This window comes from Pseudophryne corroboree, chromosome 4, assembly GCF_028390025.1.
Source record: "Pseudophryne corroboree isolate aPseCor3 chromosome 4, aPseCor3.hap2, whole genome shotgun sequence".
NCBI lineage: Eukaryota > Metazoa > Chordata > Amphibia > Anura > Myobatrachidae > Pseudophryne > Pseudophryne corroboree.
Genome location: NC_086447.1, coordinates 168,874,336 through 168,900,354, shown reverse-complemented (window position 1 = coordinate 168,900,354; position 26,019 = coordinate 168,874,336). Strand labels below are relative to the sequence as shown.

The 26,019-nt window shown below is 46.4% G+C and overlaps 3 pseudogenes; 2 read left to right on the top strand and 1 right to left on the bottom strand.

Annotated features, from left to right (window-relative positions):
- Positions 1-21,802: 21,802 nt before the first annotated feature.
- LOC134913035 (5S ribosomal RNA) lies at positions 21,803-21,921 on the bottom strand (annotated as a pseudogene).
- A 1,178-nt stretch (positions 21,922-23,099) lies between these two features.
- LOC134913036 (5S ribosomal RNA) lies at positions 23,100-23,218 on the top strand (annotated as a pseudogene).
- A 244-nt stretch (positions 23,219-23,462) lies between these two features.
- LOC134912572 (5S ribosomal RNA) lies at positions 23,463-23,581 on the top strand (annotated as a pseudogene).
- The last annotated feature ends 2,438 nt before the right edge of the window (positions 23,582-26,019 follow it).

The following is a 26,019-nucleotide window of genomic DNA, read 5'->3' as shown; positions in this document are numbered from 1 at the left end:
AACGCAGGCGTGTCCAAGCGTTTGCAGGGCGGGTGTCTGACCTCAATTCCGGGACCAGACAGGCTGAAGTGATCGCAGCGGCTGAGTAAGTTCAGACCTACTCAGAAACTGCACAAAATGTTTTTACAGAGCTTGGCTGCACAGGCGTTCGCACACTTGCAAAGCAAAAATACACTCCCCTATAGGCGGCGACTATCTGATCACAGCGCTGCAAAAAGTAGCTAGCCAGCAATCAACTCGGAATGACCCCCTAAGTTTATATACAAGGTGTCTCTGATATACATTGCCTGGCTACACTTTTTTTTTAATCAATTTGATACATTCAAAACACTTGCTTCCAGACTGGCTTATTTCTGATGGATACAGATGGTTCTATGCTTAGCATTTTCTGCAATGACAGATTTTATATTGTTTGTTTCAGTGGCGGAACTACCACCAGTGCAAGCGGTGCCTTGCACTGGGGCCCGCCACTGTGAAGGGGCCCAAAGCCAGCGGCATGTAATGAGTCAAACTGATTCATTACATCCCGCCTACCGCTTCGGGCCGCCGAGGAGGAGAGCGCACCAGCCAGAGCCGGCCCCAACCAATATGATGCCCTAGGCAAGATTTTGGCTGGTGCCCCCTAGCACCGCCGCTAGTTCTGCAGGAGTTGCCTGGCATGAGTCAGCTGGCAGCTCTGCTAACGTCGGGCGCCTTTTGTTTATGAAAATGCATAATAATATTTGCATTACTATGTGGCTAGGATGCACAAGCAGCTTCTGCTGATTAAATGATATGCAGCATGCCTATTTTCTGCGTGCGACTGCGGCTTTATATGCATACGAAATGCTACATTACATTGCAACGTAGCATTTCATATGCAGATACAGCCGCAGTCACACACAGAATATAGGCATGCCACATATCATTTTAATCAGCAGAAGCTGCTGGTGCCCCTAAGCATACCAAATGCCCTAGGCATTTGCCTAGTTTGCCTATGCTTAAGGCCGGCTCTGGCACCAGCGCAGGGACACAGCCATGGGGAGAAGGAGGACGGAGGGGGACTGGGCCCGCAGCAGCGCTATGTAATTGGTGGAGGCGCAGCTGCAGCTGCCCCTCTCCTTCCACATAGGCTGGCCGCCGCCGCTGTGAATGCTGGGATGCGCTTCCCTCATCGCAGCTGCCAGCCTATGTGGAAGGAGAGGGGCAGCTGCAGCTGCGCGACCACCAATTACATAGCGCTGCTGCGGCTCCAGTCCCCCTCCGTCCTCCTGCTTATCCCCGGCCCGGGATCATCATCTGCCTGCACCAAAGAGCCTGACTGCCTGAGCCAGCGGGGAGAGAGTAAGTATTGTCTGTGTTTTCTGTCTCTCTGTCTGTTTGTCTATCTATCTATCTATCTATCTATCTATCTATCTATCTATCTATCTATCTAGTCTGCTGTAATGTGTAAAAAGGGGATGCTGTCTGCCGTAATGTGTAAAAAGGGGGATGCTGTCTGCCTTAATGTGTAAAAAGGAGGACGCTGTCTGCCGCAATGTGTAAAAAGTAGAGATGTGCATAGGAAATTTTTCGGGTTTTGTGTTTTGGTTTTGGATTCGGTTCCGCGGACGTGTTTTGGATACGGACGCGTTTTGGCAAAACCTCCCTGAATTTTTTTTGTCTGATTCGGGTGTGTTTTGGATTTAGGTGTTTTTTTAAAAAAAAACCTCAAAAACAGCTTAAATCACAGAATTTGGGGGTAATTTTGATCCTATAGTATTATTAACCTCAATAACCAAAATTTCCACTCATTTCCAGTCTATTCTGAACACCTCACACCTCACAATATTATTTTTAGTCCTAAAATTTGCACCGAGGTCGCTGGATGACTAAGCTAAGCAACCCAAGAGGGCGGCACAAACACCTGGCCCATCTAGGAGTGGCACTGCAGTGTCAGACAGGATGGCACTTATAAAAATAGTCCCCAAACATCACATGATGCAAAGATAAATAAATCAAAAAAAGAGGTGTAAGATGGAATTGTCCTTGGGCCCTCCCACCCACCCTTATGTTGTATAAACAGGACATGCACACTTTAACAAACCCATCATTTCAGCGACAGGGTCTGCCACACGACTGTGGCTGAAATGACTGGTTGGTTTTGGCCCCCACCAAAAAAAGAAACAATCAATCTCTCCTTACTCAAACTGGCTCTACAGAGGCAAGATGTCGACCTCATCATCATCCTTCGATTCCTCACCCCTTTCACTGTGAGCATCCCCCTCCTCACAGAGTATTAATTCGTCCCCAATGGAATCCACCATCTCAGGTCCCTGTGTACTTTCTGGAGGCAATTGCTGGTGAATGTCTGCATGGAGGAATTGATTATAATTCATTTTGATGAACATCATCTTCCCCACATTTTGTGGAAGTAACCTTGTACGCCGATCACTGACAAGGTGACCGGCTGCACTAAACACTCTTTCGGAGTACACACTGGAGGGGGGGCAACTTAGGTAAAATAAAGCCAGTTTGTGCAAGGACCTCTTTTTCTCTTACGTCCTAGAGGATGCTGGGGACTCCATAAGGACCATGGGGTATAGACGGGCTCCGCAGGAGATAGGGCACCTAAAAGAACTTTGACTATGGGTGTGCACTGGCTCCTCCCTCTATGCCCCTCCTCCAGACCTCAGCTAGATTCTGTGCCCAGAGGAGAAAGGGTACAAAGCAGTGAGCTCTTAAGAGTTTGCTGTTTTAAAGAATTTTGTTAGGTTTTTTATTTTCAGGGAGTCCTGTTGGCAACAGGCTCCCTGCATCGTGGGACTGAGGAGAGAGAAGCAGAGCTGGCTTGTAAGGCTGGGCACTGCTTCTAGGCTACTGGACACCATTAGCTCCAGAGGGAGTCGGAACACAGGTCTCACCTGGGGTTCGTCCCGGAGCCGCGCCGCCGTCCTCCTCACAGATGCCGAAGATAGCAGCCGGGTGAGTATTGAGGAAAAGACTTCAGGCGGCAGAAGACATCAGATCTTCATGAGGTAAGCGTGCAGCGGTAAGCTGCGCGCCATTGCTCCCAGACACACACACACAAGAGGCACTGTAGGGTGCAGGGCGCAGGGGGGGGGCGCCCTGGGCAGCCATAAACCTCTATTTGGGCATAAATATGTTGGATTAGGCTGTGGGACAGTAAATCCATGGACCCCCGCCATTTTCTTACAATATCATGAGGGGACCGAAGCCCGCCGTCGGGTGGGCGGGGCTTGATCCTCGGCACTAACCAGCGCCATTTTCTCCACAGAGGCTGCGTGAGAAAACGCTGGCTCGCTGTTCTCTCCCCTGCTGAGCTTCACAGGCTGGAAAAAAAGAGGAGGGTGGCACATTGGCGACGCAGTGAGTGGAGATTAACATTATAAATATATAAAAGCGCTATCTGGTCATATATTCCAGTGTTTGGGCACTGGGTGTGTGCTGGCATTCTCTCTCTCTGTCTCCCCTAAGGGCCTGGTTGGGGTTTTGTCCCCTAATAGGTAACCCCCTGTGTATGTGGGGTGTCGGTAAGTGTGTGTCGACATGTCTGAAGCGGAAGGCTGCTCCAAGGAGGAGGTGGAGCAAATGAGTGGTGTGTCCCCGTCGCTGGTGCCGACTCAGGATTGGATGAGCATGTGGCATAGGTTAAATGCAAGTGTGACATCTTTACATGAAAGGTTTGATAAGGCTGAATTAAGGGGAACATCAGGGGGTCAATCCTCGGATTGGACCGATGCACAGGGCCCGTCAGGGTCTCAAAAGCGTCCCTTAACACAAGACACTACTACCGACACGGACTCTGATTCCAGTGTCGACTATGACGAAGTAAAATTGCACCCTAGGGTGACTAAAACCATTCAGTGTATGATTGTGGCTATTAGGGATGTCTTGCATATTGAGGATGAACCCTCGGTCCCCGACACAAGGGTACACATGTTTAAGGAAAAGAAACAGATTATTAATTTTCCCACGTCTCATGAATTAAATGAATTCTTTATAAAAGCTTGGGAGACTCCGGAGAAGATGCCGCAGATCCCCAAAAGAATTTATATGGCATACCCCTTCCCTAAACAGGACAGGGAGATTTGGGAATCACCTCCCACTGTGGACAAGGCACTGACACGCTTGTCCAAGAAGGTGGCGCTACCGTCTCCTGACACAGCTGCCCTTAAGGACCCTACAGATCGCAGGCAAGAAACTACCTTAAAGTGTATTTATTCTAATACGGGTGCTGTACTACGACCGACGATTGCGTCGGCATGGGTGTGTAGCGCAGTTGCAGCTTGGGCAGATGAGCTGACAGATCATTTTGAAGATATGGATAAGGATACTATATTCTTAACTCTAGGCCATATAAAAGACGCAGTTTTATTTATGAGGGATGCTAAAAGAGACATTGGATTGCTGGCTTCTAAGGCCAATGCCATGTCGATCTCAGCGAGACGATCCTTATGGACTTGCCAATGGACGGTGATGCGGATTCCATATGGAAGTACTACCCTATAAGGGTGATGTATTGTTTGGGGATGGGCTGACGGACCTGGTTTCCACAGCTACAGCAGGTAAATCAAATTTTTTACCATATATTCCCCAACAGCAAAAGAAAATGCCACCCTATCAGATGCAGTCCTTTCGGTCGCACAAGTCCAGAAGAGGTTGGGGATCCTCCTTCCTTGCCAGAGGTAAGGGCAGAAGCAAAAGAGCACCTGCTTCGGCAGGCACCCAGGAACAAAAGTCCTCCCCGGCTACTCCAAAACCCACAGCAAGACGCCGGGACTCCCCTGAGGGAGTCCGCACAGGTGGGCGCACGTCTTCGACTTTTCAGCCAGGTCTGGGTCAGCTCAGACCTGAATCCCTGGGTGTTAGAAATAGTTTCCCAGGGTTACAAACTGGAATTCGAAGAGGTGCCCCCGCGCCGATTTTTCAAGTCGGCCCTACCAGTTTCCACGTCGGAACGGGATGTAGTGTTAGCTGCAATTCAAACGCTGTGTATACAGCAAGTGATAATTAAGGTTCCCATGAACCAGCAGGGAAGAGGTTACTACTCAACCCTCTTTGTGGTCCCGAAACCGGATGGTTCGGTCAGACCTATCTTGAATCTGAAATCCCTAAACCTGTACATAAAAAGATTCAAATTCAAAATGGAATCGCTCAGAGCGATAATAGCCAATATGGAGGAGGGGGAGTTTATGGTGTCTCTGGACATAAAGGATGCGTACCTTCATGTCTCCATATATCCCCCCCATCAAGAATTCCTGAGATTCGCTGTACAGGATTGTCATTACCAATTTCAGACGTTGCCGTTTGGACTTTCCACGGCCCCGAGGATTTTCACCAAGATAATGGCGGAAATGATGGTGGTCCTGCGCAAGCATGGAGTCACAATTATCCCATACTTGGACGATCTCCTGATAAAAGCGAGATCAAGGGAGAAATTGCTGAGCAGTGTGGTGCTCTCTCTGAAAGTGCTCCAGCAACACGGTTGGATTCTAAATCTACCGAAGTCACAGTTGATTCCGACAACTCGACTACCGTTCCTAGGTATGATACTGGATACGGAACAAATGAAGGTCTTCCTTCCAATGGAGAAAGCCCAGGACATCCAGAACATGGTCAGAGACCTGCTGAAACCGAAAAGGGTGTCTGTTCATCAGTGCACTCGAGTTCTGGGAAAGATGGTGGCGGCCTACAAGGCCATTCCATTCGGAAGGTTCCATGCAAGGACTTTTCAATGGGACCTTCTGGACAAGTGGTCCGGGTCCCATCTACACTTACATCGAAAAATGACTCTGTCCCCAGGGGCCAGGGTGTCTCTCCTGTGGTGGTTGCAAAGTGCTCACCTACTGGAGGGTCGCAGATTCGGAATTCAGGATTGGATCCTGGTTACCACGGACGCGAGCCTCCGAGGATGGGGAGCAGTCACACAAGGAAGAAATTTTCAGGGACTTTGGTCAGACCAGGAGTCATGTCTACACATCAATGTGTTGGAACTCAGGGCCATATACAACGGCTTTCGACAAGCGGAGAGTCTTCTTCGAAACCTACCGGTTCTGATTCAGTCAGACAATGTCACAGCAGTGGCTCATGTGAACCGCCAAGGCGGGACAAGAAGCAGAGTCGCGATGGCGGAAGCCACCAGGATTCTTCGCTGGGCGGAAAATCACGTGATCGCTCTGTCGGCTGTCTTCATTCCGGGAGTGGACAACTGGGAAGCAGACTTCCTCAGCAGACACGATCTCCTTCCAGGAGAGTGGGGACTTCATCAAGAAGTCTTTGCAGACATAATACGTCTTTGGGGAACTCCTCAAATAGACATGTTGGCGTCACGCCTCAACAAAAAACTTTGGATGTATTGTGCCAGGTCTCGGGACCCTCAGGCAGTAGCAGTAGATGCTCTGATAACACCGTGGGTGTTCAAATTGGTCTACTTGTTTCCTCCTCTTCCTCTCATCACAAAAGTGTTGAGGATCATAAGACGAAGAAGAGTACAGACGATACTCGTTGTCCCAGACTGGCCTCGAAGGGCCTGGTACTCAGATCTACAAGAGATGCTCACAGGAGATCCCTGGCCTCTTCCGCTGAGGGAAGACCTGTTGCAACAGGGGCCCTGTGTATTTCAAGACTTACCGCGGTTACGTTTGACGGCATTGCGGTTGAACGCCGAATCCTAGCAAAAAAGGGAATTCCGGAAGAGGTCGTCCCTACTTTAATAAAGGCTAGGAAGGAGGTGACGGTTAAGCATTATCACCGTATCTGGCGAAAGTATGTGTCTTGGTGTGAGACCAAGAATGCACCTACGGAAGATTTTCATCTGGGTCGTTTTCTCCATTTCCTACAAATAGGAGTGGATATGGGCCTGTAATTAGGCTCTGTTAAGGTGCAGATTTCGGCCCTCTCGATTTTCTTTCAGAAGGAATTGGCTTCTCTTCCAGAAGTCCAGACATTTGTAAAGGGAGTGCTGCACATCCAGCCCCCTTTTGTGCCTCCAGTGGCACCATAGGACCTCAACGTGGTGTTGCAGTTCCTAAAATCACACTGGTTTGAACCGCTTAACAAGGTTGAGTTGAAATTTCTTACTTGGAAGGTGGTCATGTTGCTGGCCTTGGCATCGGCAAGGCGAGTATCAGAATTGGCGGCTTTGTCACACAAAAGCCCCTACTTGATTTTTCATGTGGATCGAGCTGAATTGAGGACACGTCCGCAATTTTTGCCTAAGGTGGTTTCTTCATTCCATGTGAATCAACCTATTGTGGTGCCTGTGGCTACAAGTGACCTGGAGGATTCCAGATCCCTGGACGTAGTCAGGGCCTTAAAGATTTATGTAGCCAGGACGGCTAGAATTAGGAAAACAGAGGCCCTGTTTGTCCTGTATGCGGCCAATAAGATTGGCGCACCTGCTTCGAAGCAGACTATTGCTCGCTGGATCTGTAATATGATTCAGCAGGCTCACTCTATGGCTGGATTGCCGGTACCAAATTCGGTTAAGGCCCATTCCACTAGGAAGGTGGGCTCTTCTTGGGCGGCTGCCCGAGGCGTCTCGGCATTACAACTTTGCCGAGCAGCGACTTGGTCGGGGTCAAACACTTTTGCTAAATTCTACAAGTTTGATACCCTGGCTGATGAGGACCTAGAGTTTGCTCAGTCGGTGCTGCAGAGTCATACGCACTCTCCCGCCCGATTGGATGTTTTGGTATAAACCCCATGGTCCTTACGGAGTCCCCAGCATCCTCTAGGACGTAAGAGAGAATAAGATTTTAAACCTACCGGTAAATCTATTTATCCTAGTCCGTAGAGGATGCTGGGCGCCCGTCCCAGTGCGGAAACTCTGCAAGACTTGTATATAGTTGTTGATTACATAAGGGTTATGTTACAGTTGGAATCGGTCTTGGACCGTTGCTGTTTTTTGTTCATACGGTTAACTGGTTATGTATGATCCAGGTTACATAGTATGATTGGTGTGGGCTGGTATGAATCTTGCCCTTGGATTTCCAAATCCTGCCTTGTAGTGTCCATCTCCTCTGGGCACAGTTCTCTAACTGAGGTCTGGAGGAGGGGCATAGAGGGAGGAGCCAGTGCACACCCATAGTCAAAGTTCTTTTAGGTGCCCTATCTCCTGCGGAGCCCGTCTATACCCCATAGTCCTTACGGAGTCCCCAGCATCCTCTACGGACTAGGAGAAATAGATTTACCGGTAGTTTTAAAATCTTATTTTCCTGCCAATATACGTACAGACTGTCTGGCGTGCCTACTTGGATGCTGTCACTCATATAATCCTCCACCATTCTTTCAATAGTGACAGAATCATATGCAGTGACAGTAGACGACATGTCAGTAATCATTGGCAGGTCCTTCAGTCCGGACCAGATGTCAGTTTTCGCTCCTGAATGCCCTGCATCACCGTCAGCTGGTGGTTCTGGAGATCTGATCCTTTTCCTGGCAGCTCCAGTGGCGGTAGAAAATGAAGTAGGAGCTGTTGGCGGGTCACGTTCCGCTTGACTTGACAAGTGTCTCACCAGCGGTCTTTGAACATGTGCAGACTTGTATCTGCCGGAAAGAGAGATAAAACGTAGGCTTTAAACCTAGGATCGAGCACGGTGGCCAAAATGTAGTGCTCTGATTTCAACAGATTGACCACCCGTGAATCCTGGTTAAGCGAATGAAGGGCACCATCCACAAGTCCCACATGCCTAGCGGAATCGCTCCATTTTAGCTCCTCTTTCAATCTCTCCAGCTGCTTCTGCAAAAGCCTGATGAGGGGAATGACCTGACTCAGGCTGGCAGTGTCTGAACTGACTTCACGTGTGGCAAGTTCAAAGGGTTGCAGAACCTTGCACAACGTTGAAATCATTCTCCACTGCGCTTGAGTCAGGTGCATTCCCTTTCCTTTCCCTATATCGTAGGCAGATGTATAGGCTCGAATGGCCTTTTGCTGCTCCTCCATCCTTTGAAGCATATAGAGTGCGCTTCAGGTGACGTATAAGGTGGTTCCTAGGTGGTTAACGTCCTTACCCCTACTTATTACAGCTTGACAAAGGCAACACACGGCTTGACACCAGTTGTCCGCATTTCTGTTGAAGTAATTCTACACCGAAGAGGTGATTTTTTGTGTGTTTTGACCAGGCATGTCAATGGCCTTATTCATCCCACGGACAACAGGTGTCTCCCCGGGTGCCTGACTTAAACAAACCACCTCACCATCAGATTTCTCTTTGTCAATTTCTTCCTCAGCGCCAGCAACACCCATATCCTCATCCTGGTGTACTTCAACAGTGACATCTTCAATTTTACTATCAGGAACTGGACTGTGAGTGCTCCTTCCAGCACTTGCGGGGGCGTGCAATGGTGGAAGGAGCCACCTCTTCCCGTCAGGCATCGCAACCGATGGGAAGGTCAGGCATCGCAACCGACACAATTGGACTCTCATTGGGGATTTGTGATTTAGAAGAACGCACAGTTCTTTGCTGTGCTTTTGCCAGCTTAACTCTTTTCATTTTTTTAGCGGAAGGATGAGTGCTTCTATCCTCATGTGAAGCTGAACCACTAGCCATGAACGCAAGCCAGGGCCTTAGCCGTTCCTTGCCACTCCGTGTAGTACATGGCACATTGGCAAGTTTACGCTTCTCCTCAGACGCTTTTAATTTAGATTTTTGGGTCATTTTACTGAACTTTTGCTTTTTGGATTTTACATGTTCTCTACTATTACACTGGGCATCGGCCTTGGCAGACGACGTTGATGGCATTTCATCGTCTCTGCCATGTCTAGTGGCAGCAGCTTCAGCACTAGGTGGAAGTGGATCTTGATCTTTCCCTATTTTACCCTCCACATTTTTGTTCTCCATTTTTTAATGTGTGGAAATATATGCCAGTAATATTATTATATCAATAGCAATGGCCTACTGCACTGTACTACTATATACTGCTCACAACAATGCAGCACAGATATGGATACTTGCAGTGACACAGAGCTGCAAGATACAGCAATGGCCTACTGTACTGTACAACTATATACTGGTGGTCACCAAAACGCTGCACTGTACTACTATATATACTGCTCACAACAATGCAGCACAGATATGGATACTTGAAGTGACACGGAGCTGCAAGATACAGCAATGGCCTACTGTACTGTACAACTATATACTGTTGGTCACCAAAATGCTGCACTGTACTACTATATATACTGCTCACAACAATGCAGCACAGATATGGATTCTTGTAGTAACACAGAGCTGCAAGATACAGCAATGGCCTACTGTACTGTACAACTATATACTGGTGGTCACCAAAATGCTGCACTGTACTACTATATATATACTGCTCACAACAATGCAGAACAGATATGGATACTTGAAGTGACATGGAGCTGCAAGATACAGCAATGGCCTACTGTACTGTGCAACTATATACTGTTGGTCACCAAAATGCTGCACAGTACTACTATATATATACTTCTCACAACAATGCAGCACGGATATGGATACTTGAAGTGACACAGAGCTGCAAGATACAGCAATGGCCTACTGTACTGTGCAACTATATACTGTTGGTCATCAAAATGCTATACTGCTCACAACAATGCAGCACAGATATGGATACTTGAAGTGACATGGAGCTGCAAGATACAGCAATGGCCTACTGTACTGTACAACTATATACTGTTGGTCACCAAAATGCTGCACTGTACTACTATATATACTGCTCACAACAATGCAGTACAGATATGGATAAATGCAGTGACACAGAGCTGCAAGATACAGCAATGGATTACTGTACTGTACAACTATATACTGTTGGTCACCAAAATGCTGCACTGTGTTACTATATATACTGCTCATAACAATGAAGCACAGATATGGATACTTGCAGTGACACGGAGCTGCAAGATACAGCAATGGCCTACTGTTCTGTACAACTATATACTATTGGTCTCCAAAATGCTGCACTGTACTACTATATGTACTGCTCACAACAATGCAGCACAGATATGGATAAATGCAGTGACACAGAGCTGCAAGATGCAGCAATGGACTACTGTACTGTACAACTATATACTGTTGGTCACCAAAATGCTGCACTGTACTACTAAAATACTGCTCACAACAATGCAGCACAGATATGGATACTTGTAGTGACACGGAGCTGCAATATACAGCAATGGACTACTGTACTGTACTACTATACCGGTGGTCACCAAAATGCTGCACTGTACTGTTATATATATATATATATATATACTGGTCACACAACAATGCAGCAGATATTGAGCACTGATGATCAGGATACTGTCTAGAACTGAGTCTGACATGGAGCTGCAAGATACAGCAATGGCCTACTGTACTGTACTACTATAATTATATACTGGTGGTGCCCACAATGCAGCACACTGAGCACAGATATTTGCAGCACACTGAGCACAGATATGGAGCTTTTCAGGCAGAGAACGTAGATATTTGCAGCACACTGAGCACAGATATGGAGATCTTCAGGCAGAGAATGTAGATATTTGCAGCACACTGAGCACAGATATTTGCGCCACTCTGAGCACAAATAATTGCAGCACACTGAGCACAGATACGGAGATTTTCAGGGAGAGAATGTAGCCACGTCCTCTCCGTTCAATCTCCAATGCATGAGTGAAAATGGCGGCGACGCGCGGCTCTTTATATGGAATACGAATCTCGCGAGAATCCGACAGCGGGGTGATGACGTTCGGCCTCGTTCGGGTTAACTGAGCAAGGTGGAAAGATCCAAGGCTGCCTCGGACCTGTGTAAAATAGGTGAAGTTCGGGGGGGGGGGGGGGGGGGGGGGGTTTGGATCTCAACAAACCGAACCCGCTCATCTCTAGTAAAAAGGGGACTCAGTCTGCCGTAATGTGTAAAAAGGGGGATGCTGTCTGCCATAATGTGTAAAAAGGGGACGCTGTCTGCTGTAATGTGTAAAAAGGGGATGCTGTCTGCCGTAATGTGAAAAGAGGGGACTCAGTCTGCCGTAATGTGTAAAAAGGGGACGCTTTCTGCCGTAATGTGTAAAAAGGGGACGCTTTCTGCCGTAATATGTGATAAAAAGGGGACGCTGTCTGCCATAATGTGTGAAAAAAGGGGACGCTGTCTGCCGTAATGTGTAAAAAGGGGGCGCTGTCTGCCGTAATGTGTAAAAAGGGGACGCTGTCTGACCTAATGTGTAAAAAGGGGACGCTGTCTACCGTAATGTGTGAAAAGGGGACTCAGTCTGCCGTATGTGTAAAAAGGGGACTCAGTCTGCCGTAATGTGTAAAAAGGGACGCTGTCTGCCGTTATGTGTAAAAAGGATGATGTCTGCCGTAATGTGTGATAAAAAGGGGATGCTGTCTACCGTAATGTGTAAAAAGGGGACTCAGTCTGCCGTATGTGTAAAAAGGGGACGCTGTCTGCCGTAATGTGTAAAAAGGGGACTCAGTCTGCCGTAATGTGTAAAAAGGGGACTCTGCCGTAATGTGTAAAAAGGATGATGTCTGCCGTAATGTGTGATAAAAAGGGGACGCTGTCTGCCGTAATGTGTGATAAAAAGGGGACACTATCTTCCGTAATGTGTGATAAAAAGGGGACGCTGTCTGCCGTAATGTGTAAAAAGGGGACGCTGTCTACTTTAATGTGTGAATAAAAGGGGACGCTGTCTGCCGTAATGTGTAAAAAGGGGGCGCTATCTGACGTAATGTGTAAAAAGGGGATGCTGTCTGCCATAGTGTGTAAAAAAGGGGACGCTGTCTGCCGTAATGTGTAAAAAAGGGACGCTGTATGCCGTAGTGTGTAAAAAGGGGGCACTGTCTGATGTAATGTGTAAAAAGGGGATGCTGTATGCCGTAGTGTGTAAAAAAGGGACACTGTCTGCCGTAAAAGTGTAAAAAGGGGACGCTGTCTGGCGTAATGTGTAAAAAGGGCTCTACCTGGTATAGTGGTGCTACTGTACGGCGTAATATGAATAATAGAGACTACTGTGCACTGTAATATGAATTGGTATTATTTTGTGGCCACACCCCTTCCCCACAAAGCCACGCCCTATAACTTTTGGCGTCTCTACGGCGTGCACTGCCCCTTTTTTATATAAATGGGGGTGCTGATGCCGTTTCTTGCACACAGCGCTAAAATGTCTAGTTACGGCACTGTTGCTAGGTATCCATTTCCCTGGCCCTGAGCAGGTCACCCTCACCAGATCCTCTCCAGCACAGTTCCCCCATTGCATCCAAATAATCACCCCCCCTCCACATCCTAAATCTAGGACACATCCACATCCTAAACCTGAACGGATCCCATCTGTATGTGTATCTCTACCCTGTTATGTCATACTGTACTTTGCATCCCTGAGTGCCGCTGAGTATTTTATATGTGTATATATATACACAGTATAGATAGATAGATAGATAGAAGGATACACACTATATATATATATATATATATATATATATATGTGTACCAGAGAAGCTAACAGCGCCACAGATACAGTATCTAAAATAAAAACGACAGTATCGGAACCATGTGTTCTGAATAATTGCCAAAAAAGGACCTGGTAGACACTCCCTCCAGACTATTAGGGCGTCAGCTTATTAACCTCAAAAAATAAATATAGGCACTGGTATATATGCCTAAATTTTTAAAAATTGGTGCAAGGGGATGAGGTGTTAGCAAGCGACCAAAGGTGTCAATTAATATCATGAAGACAGGTAATTATGAAAACATAAAATTTATTTCAGAAAACATAGCACTAAAAAAAGGGGTATTGTGTAAGATAATGACAATAAAAAATGCAGTCTATACAAATTGATGTATAAAAAAGTGAAGGAAAAGCATAAAAATATACAAAAAACCAATATGCCAAATTTCATAAAAGAGAACATAAAAACATAAGAGATAAGGCATAAAATGTGCAAGATAAAAGATAAAAAAGAGAGAGAAGTAGCTTAACTTCAGTGATTGAGGTAGAATCAGAGTGGCACCCAACGCGTTTCGTCCCTCATGGACTTCATCAAGGGGTGATTAGAGGCTAGAGACAGAACATATTTATACCTCATAACTAAAGGAAGTGGTGTCTACATCACTTCCTGTCTGTTAATTGATGTAGTAGTTTTATATGGTCAAAATACAGGGATACATGAATACACATGGAGCTAATCTAATTGGAGCACAAGCTGTTAAGTTCATAATTTAAAACGATACAGTATAATGCTTAAAAATCGTAAAGACGGGCGAGTCTGTCGGCTTCCGGTCCCGGCTGTGTGGAGCGTCATATCCGCCCCACATCAGCCCCACGTCCGCCCCACATCCGGTGGTGTCGCATTTGTCATGCGCATGCGCCGGCTAGGTGTGGCGTAGTGCGGCTATAGTCTCTTGTAGCTGTCCATTGGGAGCGGCGGCCATCTTTCTGGTTATCTATAGCCACGTTTGATCGTAGTTCTCGGCGGATGGGACACATAGTAATGTAGTCTACGGATTTCTTTGTTCTGATGAGCATTCTAGAGAAGGCCTTTTTCTGAGTTTGTAAATTAGGATACGTCCGTGATCTTTATCGTTAGAATTGATTTGCATATTTCTGGTGCGGCTCCCCGGGGATATTCATGAAAAAAAGAGAAAATAAACAAATAGATGGGGATCAAGAGCTAATTTTTTGAAAAACTTCATATTATTAGTAGAGATGAGCGGGTTCGGTTCCTCGGAATCCGAACCCGCCCGAACTTCATGTTTTTTTTCACGGGTCCGAGCGACTCGGATCTTCCCGCCTTGCTCGGTTAACCCGAGCGCGCCCGAACGTCATCATGACGCTGTCGGATTCTCGCGAGGCTCGGATTCTATCGCGAGACTCGGATTCTATATAAGGAGCCGCGCGTCGCCGCCATTTTCACTCGTGCATTGAGATTGATAGGGAGAGGACGTGTCTGGCGTCCTCTCCATTAGAATAGAGATAGATTAGATAGAGAGAGAGAGATTGTGCAGAGTCGCAGACAGAGTTAGTTTACCACAGTCAGTGACCAGTGCAGTTGCTAGTTAACTTTTATTTAATATAATATATCCGTTCACTTCTCTCTGCTATATCCGTTCTCTGCCTGAAAAAAAAAACGATACACAGCACAGTCAGTCACACAGTGTGACTCAGTCTGTGTGCACTCAGCTCAGCCCAGTGTGCTGCACAGTCATCAATGTATAAATTAAAAGCTTATAATTAATTGTGGGGGAGACTGGGGAGCACTGCAGGTTGTTAGCAGGAGCCAGGAGTACAATTATATTAATTAACAGTGCACACTTTTGCTGCAGGAGTGGTGACCAGTGCCTGACCACCAGTATAGTATTGTTGTATACTACTAATATCTCTTTAAATATCAACCAGTCTATATTAGCAGCAGACACAGTACAGTGCGGTAGTTCACGGCTGTGGCTACCTCTGTGTCGGCACACGGCAGGCAGTCCGTCCGACCAGAATTGTATTATTTATTATTATATACCTACCACCTAACCGTGGTTTTTTTTTCATTCTTTATACCGTCATAGTGTCATCCTAATTGTTACGAGTATACTACTATCTCTTTATCAACCAGTGTACAGTGCGGTAGTTCACGGCTGTGGCTACCTCTGTGTCGGCACACGGCAGGCAGTCCGTCCGACCAGAATTGTATTATTTATTATTATATACCTACCACCTAACCGTGGTTTTTTTTTCATTCTTTATACCGTCATAGTGTCATCCTAATTGTTACGAGTATACTACTATCTCTTTATCAACCAGTGTACAGTGCGGTAGTTCACGGCTGTGGCTACCTCTGTGTCGGCACACGGCAGGCAGTCCGTCCGACCAGAATTGTATTATTTATTATTATATACCTACCACCTAACCGTGGTTTTTTTTTTCATTCTTTATACCGTCATAGTGTCATCCTAATTGTTACGAGTATACTACTATCTCTTTATCAACCAGTGTACAGTGCGGTAGTTCACGGCTGTGGCTACCTCTGTGTCGGCACACGGCAGGCAGTCCGTCCGACCAGAATTGTATTATTTATTATTATATACCTACCACCTAACCGTGGTTTTTTTTTTCATTCTTTATACCGTCATAGTGTCATCCTAATTGTTACGAGTATACTACTATCTCTTTATCAACCAGTGTACAGTGCGGTAGTTCACGGCTGTGGCTACCTCTGTGTCGGCACACGGCAGGCAGTCCGTCCGACCAGAATTGTATTATTTATTATTATATACCTACCACCTAACCGTGGTTTTTTTTTCATTCTTTATACCGTCATAGTGTCATCCTAATTGTTACGAGTATACTACTATCTCTTTATCAACCAGTGTACAGTGCGGTAGTTCACGGCTGTGGCTACCTCTGTGTCGGCACACGGCAGGCAGTCCGTCCGACCAGAATTGTATTATTTATTATTATATACCTACCACCTAACCGTGGTTTTTTTTTCATTCTTTATACCGTCATAGTGTCATCCTAATTGTTACGAGTATACTACTATCTCTTTATCAACCAGTGTACAGTGCGGTAGTTCACGGCTGTGGCTACCTCTGTGTCGGCACACGGCAGGCAGTCCGTCCGACCAGAATTGTATTATTTATTATTATATACCTACCACCTAACCGTGGTTTTTTTTTCATTCTTTATACCGTCATAGTGTCATCCTAATTGTTACGAGTATACTACTATCTCTTTATCAACCAGTGTACAGTGCGGTAGTTCACGGCTGTGGCTACCTCTGTGTCGGCACACGGCAGGCAGTCCGTCCGACCAGAATTGTATTATTTATTATTATATACCTACCACCTAACCGTGGTTTTTTTTTTCATTCTTTATACCGTCATAGTGTCATCCTAATTGTTACGAGTATACTACTATCTCTTTATCAACCAGTGTACAGTGCGGTAGTTCACGGCTGTGGCTACCTCTGTGTCGGCACACGGCAGGCAGTCCGTCCGACCAGAATTGTATTATTTATTATTATATACCTACCACCTAACCGTGGTTTTTTTTTCATTCTTTATACCGTCATAGTGTCATCCTAATTGTTACGAGTATACTACTATCTCTTTATCAACCAGTGTACAGTGCGGTAGTTCACGGCTGTGGCTACCTCTGTGTCGGCAGTCGGCAGGCAGTCCGTCCATCCATAATTGTATTATTATTATAATATATACCACCTAACCGTGGTTTTTTTATACCACCTAACCGTGGCAGTCCGTCCATAATTGTATACTAGTATCCAATCCATCCATCTCCATTGTTTACCTGAGGTGCCTTTTAGTTCTGCCTATAAAATATGGAGAACAAAAAAGTTGAGGTTCCAAAATTAGGGAAAGATCAAGATCCACTTCCACCTCGTGCTGAAGCTGCTGCCACTAGTCATGGCCGAGACGATGAAATGCCAGCAACGTCGTCTGCCAAGGCCGATGCCCAATGTCATAGTACAGAGCATGTCAAATCCAAAACACCAAATATCAGAAAAAAAAGGACTCCAAAACCTAAAATAAAATTGTCGGAGGAGAAGCGTAAACTTGCCAATATGCCATTTACCACACGGAGTGGCAAGGAACGGCTGAGGCCCTGGCCTATGTTCATGGCTAGTGGTTCAGCTTCACATGAGGATGGAAGCACTCAGCCTCTCGCTAGAAAACTGAAAAGACTCAAGCTGGCAAAAGCACCGCAAAGAACTGTGCGTTCTTTGAAATCCCAAATCCACAAGGAGAGTCCAATTGTGTCGTTTGCGATGCCTGACCTTCCCAACACTGGACGTGAAGAGCATGCGCCTTCCACTATTTGCATGCCCCCTGCAAGTGCTGGAAGGAGCACCCGCAGTCCAGTTCCTGATAGTCAGATTGAAGATGTCAGTGTTGAAGGACACCAGGATGAGGAGGATATGGGTGTTGCTGGCGCTGGGGAGGAAATTGACCAGGAGGATTCTGATGGTGAGGTGGTTTGTTTAAGTCAGGCACCCGGGGAGACACCTGTTGTCCGTGGGAGGAATATGGCCGTTGACATGCCAGGTGAAAATACCAAAAAAATCAGCTCTTCGGTGTGGAGGTATTTCACCACAAATGCGGACAACAGGTGTCAAGCCGTGTGTTCCCTTTGTCAAGCTGTAATAAGTAGGGGTAAGGACGTTAACCACCTCGGAACATCCTCCCTTATACGTCACCTGCAGCGCATTCATAATAAGTCAGTGACAAGTTCAAAAACTTTGGGTGACAGCGGAAGCAGTCCACTGACCAGTAAATCCCTTCCTCTTGTAACCAAGCTCACGCAAACCACCCCACCAACTCCCTCAGTGTCAATTTCCTCCTTCCCCAGGAATGCCAATAGTCCTGCAGGCCATGTCACTGGCAAGTCTGACGAGTCCTCTCCTGCCTGGGATTCCTCCGATGCATCCTTGCGTGTAACGCCTACTGCTGCTGGCGCTGCTGTTGTTGCCGCTGGGAGTCGATGGTCATCCCAGAGGGGAAGTCGTAAGCCCACTTGTACTACTTCCAGTAAGCAATTGACTGTTCAACAGTCCTTTGCGAGGAAGATGAAATATCACAGCAGTCATCCTACTGCAAAGCGGATAACTGAGGCCTTGGCATCCTGGGTGGTGAGAAACGTGGTTCCGGTATCCATCATTACTGCAGAGCCAACTAGAGACTTGTTGGAGGTACTGTGTCCCCGGTACCAAATACCATCTAGGTTCCATTTCTCTAGGCAGGCGATACCGAAAATGTACACAGACCTCAGAAAAAGAGTCACCAGTGTCCTAAAAAATGCAGCTGTACCCAATGTCCACTTAACCACGGACATGTGGACAAGTGGAGCAGGGCAGGGTCAGGACTATATGACTGTGACAGCCCACTGGGTAGATGTATGGACTCCCGCCGCAAGAACAGCAGCGGCGGCACCAGTAGCAGCATCTCGCAAACGCCAACTCTTTCCTAGGCAGGCTACGCTTTGTATCACCGCTTTCCAGAATACGCACACAGCTGAAAACCTCTTACGGCAACTGAGGAAGATCATCGCGGAATGGCTTACCCCAATTGGACTCTCCTGTGGATTTGTGGCATCGGACAACGCCAGCAATATTGTGTGTGCATTAAATCTGGGCCAATTCCAGCACGTCCCATGTTTTGCACATACCTTGAATTTGGTGGTGCAGAATTTTTTAAAAAACGACAGGGCCGTGCAAGAGATGCTGTCGGTGGCCAGAAGAATTGCGGGACACTTTCGGCGTACAGGCACCACGTACAGAAAACTGGAGCACCACCAAAAACTACTGAACCTGCCCTGCCATCATCTGAAGCAAGAAGTGGTAACGAGGTGGAATTCAACCCTCTATATGCTTCAGAGGTTGGAGGAGCAGCAAAAGGCCATTCAAGCCTATACAATTGAGCACGATATAGTAGGTGGAATGCACCTGTCTCAAGTGCAGTGGAGAATGATTTCAACGTTGTGCAAGGTTCTGATGCCCTTTGAACTTGCCACACGTGAAGTCAGTTCAGACACTGCCAGCCTGAGTCAGGTCATTCCCCTCATCAGGCTTTTGCAGAAGAAGCTGGAGGCATTGAAGGAGGAGCTAACACGGAGCGATTCCGCTAGGCATGTGGGACTTGTGGATGCAGCCCTTAATTCGCTTAACAAGGATTCACGGGTGGTCAATCTGTTGAAATCAGAGCACTACATTTTGGCCACCGTGCTCGATCCTAGATTTAAAGCCTACCTTGGATCTCTCTTTCCGGCAGACACAGGTCTGCTGGGGTTGAAAGACCTGCTGGTGACAAAATTGTCAAGTCAAGCGGAACGCGACCTGTCAATATCTCCTCCTTCACATTCTCCCGCAACTGGGGGTGCGAGGAAAAGGCTCAGAATTCCGAGCCCACCCGCTGGCGGTGATGCAGGGCAGTCTGGAGCGACTGCTGATGCTGACATCTGGTCCGGACTGAAGGACCTGACAACGATTACGGACATGTCGTCTACTGTCACTGCATATGATTCTCTCAACATTGATAGAATGGTGGAGGATTATATGAGTGACCGCATCCAAGTAGGCACGTCACACAGTCCGTACTTATACTGGCAGGAAAAAGAGGCAATTTGGAGGCCCTTGCACAAACTGGCTTTATTCTACCTAAGTTGCCCTCCCACAAGTGTGTACTCCGAAAGAGTGTTTAGTGCCGCCGCTCACCTTGTCAGCAATCGGCGTACGAGGTTACATCCAGAAAATGTGGAGAAGATGATGTTCATTAAAATGAATTATAATCAATTCCTCCGCGGAGACATTGACCAGCAGCAATTGCCTCCACAAAGTACACAGGGAGCTGAGATGGTGGATTCCAGTGGGGACGAATTGATAATCTGTGAGGAGGGGGATGTACACGGTGATATATCGGAGGGTGAAGATGAGGTGGACATCTTGCCTCTGTAGAGCCAGTTTGTGCAAGGAGAGATTAATTGCTTCTTTTTTGGGGGGGGTCCAAACCAACCCGTCATATCAGTCACAGTCGTGTGGCAGACCCTGTCACTGAAATGATGGGTTGGTTAAAGTGTGCATGTCCTGTTTTGTTTATACAACATAAGGGTGGGTGGGAGGGCCCAAGGATAATTCCATCTTGCACCTCTTTTTTCTTTTCTTTTTCTTTGCATCATGTGCTGATTGGGGTGGGTTTTTTGGAAGGGACACCCTGCGTGACACTGCAGTGCCACTCCTAGATGGGCCCGGTGTTTGTGTCGGCCACTAGGGTCGCTAATCTTACTCACACAGCTACCTCATTGCGCCTCTTTTTTTCTTTGCGTCATGTGCTGTTTGGGGAGGGTTTTTTGGAAGGGACATCCTGCGTGACACTGCAGTGCCACTCCTAGATGTGCCCGGTGTTTGTGTCGGCCACTAGGGTCGCTAATCTTACTCACACAGTCAGCTACCTCATTGCGCCTCTTTTTTTCTTTGCGTCATGTGCTGTTTGGGGAGGGTTTTTTGGAAGGGCCATCCTGCGTGACACTGCAGTGCCACTCCTAGATGGGCCCGGTGTTTGTGTCGGCCACTAGGGTCGCTAATCTTACTCACACAGCTACCTCATTGCGCCTCTTTTTTTCTTTGCGTCATGTGCTGTTTGGGGAGGGTTTTTTGGAAGGGACATCCTGCGTGACACTGCAGTGCCACTCCTAGATGGGCCCGGTGTTTGTGTCGGCCACTAGGGTCGCTTATCTTACTCACACAGCGACCTCGGTGCAAATTTTAGGACTAAAAATAATATTGTGAGGTGTGAGGTATTCAGAATAGACTGAAAATGAGTGTAAATTATGGTTTTTGAGGTTAATAATACTTTGGGATCAAAATGACCCCCAAATTCTATGATTTAAGCTGTTTTTTAGTGTTTTTTGAAAAAAACACCCGAATCCAAAACACACCAGAATCCGACAAAAAAAATTCGGTGAGGTTTTGCCAAAACGCGTTCGAACCCAAAACACGGCCGCGGAACCGAACCCAAAACCAAAACACAAAACCCGAAAAATTTCAGGCGCTCATCTCTAATTATTAGTAGGATGAATAAGGCATTGATAACTTCAAATATAAAGACGGGTGGTACTTAAAATGAGTAAAGTATGCCGCTAGGGACATGATGTAGAACTTGTACATAAAATGCGCTGAGTGGGACTCTATAAAGATAGTCCCTGTGAAAAAAGAGGGGGACAGTAAGTGAATTCATAGGTGGGCGTTAGATGAGTACTGCAAAGTAGATCCTAGGCATGGCCTATGTATGCTAGGGTAAGATAATCCATTGAGAATGTTTTAAAAAGAGACTCTGACTCAATTCCTTGTCGCCTTCAGATTTACAACACCCGGTCTCCCAAGGAGGTCTCCCATCCTTGTACTGGCCAGGCCCAACCTTGCTTAGCTTTCAAGATCAGACGGTGTTGGGCGTCCCCAAGAAGATATGGTTGTAATGTTTAGGGCAGGGTTAGAGACGAGATCTCTCACACAATGGACACTCATTGGAATTCTCATAAGCCGTGGAGAATAACTGACTGGACAACGTGTCTAAAGATCAGTATGTGAGTTATTTGCAACATTATATGGCATGCATCAGTAAGGAATAGGATAAGAAGATGATAGGTTTAAAAGTAAGCGTATTAGGAAGATGAATAGAGTTGTGCCCGGCAGTATATAAGGGGTTGAAAAGGCAGTTTCCAAAATTACAGCACCTGGTATTCCCTGGGGGTCTCCCATCCAGGTACTGGCCAGGCCCAAACATTGCTTAGCTTCCACAGTCGGCCCGAGTGGGAATAGTCAATTTGGTATGGCTGTAATATCAGTGGGGAGACAGGGAGCGGGTTTGTGGTGGCAGGAGTAAGGAGTAAGTCAAAACATAAGAGGGGGGATTTCTTACATCACAGGAAAGGTGCTATCTCATATCCTTCGTTGAAGCCATCCGGATGAAGGGTGTTCAGTTCATATATCCAATACATCTCCCTCCTGGAAAGGTTTGAAAGGTCTCCTCCTCTGTCTCCTAATGCTACCAGTTCAATACTGGTTTTCCCAATATATTTCATTTTACACCGACCACATTTGAAGCTTCCTACACCATGCCAAAATGTGTAGGAAGCTTCAAATGTGGTTGGTGCAATATTTGCAGGTATCTTCATCAGAACAGGAAATCATTCCACAACATCAAAATCAATAAGGAATATCGGATCAAACGATTCATCAATTGCAATACCTCATCGGTAATATACCTTCTGGAGTGCTCATGTAAAATAAAATATATTGGGAAAACCAAGAGACCCCTCAAAATACGTATCCAGGAACACGTCAGGAACATCAAGAATAAAGTCCTCACTCATGCAGTATCCAAACACTTTCACCTTTGTCATAATTCGGATCCAGAGGCGCTAACATACAAAGGTATTGAACTGGTAGCATTAGGAGACAGAGGAGGAGACCTTTCAAACCTTCTTTCCAGGAGGGAGATGTATTGGATATATGAACTGAACACCCTTCATCCGGATGGCTTCAACGAAGGATACGAGATAGCACCTTTCCTGTGATGTAAGAAATCCCCCCTCTTATGTTTTGACTTACTCCTTACTCCTGCCACCACAAACCCGATCCCTGTCTCCCCAATAATATTACAGCCATACCACATTGACTATTCCTACTCGGGCCGACTGTGGAAGCTAAGCAATGTTTGGGCCTGGCCAGTACCTGGATGGGAGACCCCCAGGGAATACCAGGTGCTGTAATTTTGGAAACTGCCTTTTCAACCCCTTATATACTGCCGGGCACAACTCTATTCATCTTCCTAATACGCTAACTTTTAAACCTATCATCTTCTTATCCTATTCCTTACTGATGCATGCCATATAATGTTGCAAATAACTCGCATACTGATCTTTAGACACGTTGTCCAGTCAGTTATTCTCCACGGTTTATGAGAATTCCAATGAGTGTCCATTGTGTGAGAGATCTCGTCTCTAACCCTGCCCTAAACATTACAACAATACCATCTTGGGGACGCCCAACACCGTCTGATCTTGGAAGCTAAGCAAGGTTGGGCCTGGCCAGTACAAGGATGGGAGACCTCCTTGGGAGACCGGGTGTTGTAAATCTGAAGGCGACAAGGGATTGAGTCAGGGTCTCTTTTTTAAACATTCTCAATGGATTATCTTACCCTAGCATACATAGGCCATGCCTAGGATCTACTTTGCAGTACTCATCTAACGCCCACCTATGAATTCACTTACTGTCCCCCTCTTTTTTCACAGGGACTATCTTTATAGAGTCCCACTCAGCGCATTTTATGTACAAGTTCTACATCATGTCCCTAGCGGCATACTTTACTCGTTTTAAGTACCACCCGTCTTTATATTTGAAGTTATCAATGCCTTATTCATCCTACTAATAATATGAAGTTTTTCAAAAAATTAGCTCTTGATCCCCATCTATTTGTTTATTTTCTCTTTTTTTCATGAATATCCCCGGGGAGCCGCACCAGAAATATGCAAATCAATTCTAACGAAAAAGATCACGGACGTATCCTAATTTACAAACTCAGAAAAAGGCCTTCTCTAGAATGCTCATCGGAACAAAGAAATCCGTAGACTACATTACTATGTGTCCCGTCCGCCGAGAACTACGATCAAATGTGGCTATAGATAACCAGAAAGATGGCCGCCGCTCCCAATGGACAGCTACAAGAGACTATAGCCGCACTACGCCACACCTAGCCGGCGCATGCGCATGACGAATGCGACACCACCGGATGTGGAGCGGACGTGGGGCGGATGTGGGGCGGATATGACGCTCCACACAGCCGGGACCGGAAGCCGACGGACTCGCCCGTCTTTACGTTTTTTAAGCATTATACTGTATCGTTTTAAATTATGAACTTAACAGCTTGTGCTCCAATTAGATTAGCTCCATGTGTATTCATGTATCCCTGTATTTTGACCATATGAAACTACTACATCAATTAACAGACAGGAAGTGATGTAGACACCACTTCCTTAAGTTATGAAGTATAAATATGTTCTGTCTCTAACCTCTAATCACCCCTTGATGAAGTCCATAGTTTTGCAGTTTGCTGACAGTGACCACCAGTATATATAGCAGTACGGTACCGAAGGCCACTGCTCTATCTACCTCTGTGTCATCAAGTATACTATCCATCTAGATTCTATACCTGTGGTGCATTTTAGTTTTGCAGTTTGCTGACAGTGACCACCAGTATATATAGCAGTACGGTACGGAAGGCCACTGCTCTACCTACCTCTGTGTTGTCAAGTATACTATCCATCTAGATTCTATACCTGTGGTGCATTTTAGTTTTGCAGTTTGCTGAAAGTAACCACCAGTATATATAGCAGTACGGTACGGAAGGCCCCTGCTCTACCTACCTCTGTGTCGTCAAGTATACTATCCATCTAGATTCTATACCTGTGGTGCATTTTAGTTTTGCAGTTTGCTGACAGTGACCATCAGTATATATAGCAGTACGGTACGGAAGGCCACTGATCTACCTACCTCTGTGTCGTCAAGTATACTATCCATCTAGATTCTATACCTTTGGTGCATTTTAGTTTGCAGTTTGCTGACAGTGACCATCAGTATATATAGCAGTACGGTACGGAAGGCCACTGCTCTACCTACCTCTGTGTCATCAAGTATACTATCCATCTAGATTCTATACCTGTGGTGCATTTTAGTTTTGCAGTTTGCTGACAGTGACCACCAGTATATATAGAAGTACGGTACGGAAGGCCACTGCTCTACCTACCTCTGTGTCATCAAGTATACTATCCATCCATACCTGTGGTGCATTTCAGTTGTGCGCAGTATATATAGTAGTAGGCCATTGCTATTGATACTGGCATATAATTCCACACATTAAAAAATGGAGAACAAAAATGTGGAGGTTAAAATAGGGAAAGATCAAGATCCACTTCCACCTCGTGCTGAAGCTGCTGCCACTAGTCATGGCCGAGACGATGAAATGCCATCAACGTCGTCTGCCAAGGCCGATGCCCAATGTCATAGTAGAGAGCATGTAAAATCCAAAAAACAAAAGTTCAGTAAAATGACCCAAAAATCAAACTTGAAAGCGTCTGATGAGAAGCGTAAACTTGCCAATATGCCATTTACGACACGGAGTGGCAAGGAACGGCTGAGACCCTGGCCTATGTTCATGGCTAGTGGTTCAGCTTCACATAAGGATGGAAGCACTCATCCTCTCGCTAGAAATATTAAAAGACTTAAGCTGGCAAAAGCACAACAAAGAACTGTGCGTTCTTCTAAATCACAAATCCCCAAGGAGAGTCCAATTGTGTCGGTTGCGATGCCTGACCTTCCCAACACTGGACGGGAAGAGCTTGCGCCTTCCACCATTTGCACGCCCCCTGCAAGTGCTGAAAGGAGCACCCGCAGTCCAGTTCCCACACAGCGACCTTGGTGCGCCTCTTTTTTTCTTTGCATCATGTACTGTTTGGGGACAATTTTTTGAAGTGCCATCCTGTCTGACACTGCAGTGCCACTCCTAGATGGGCCAGGT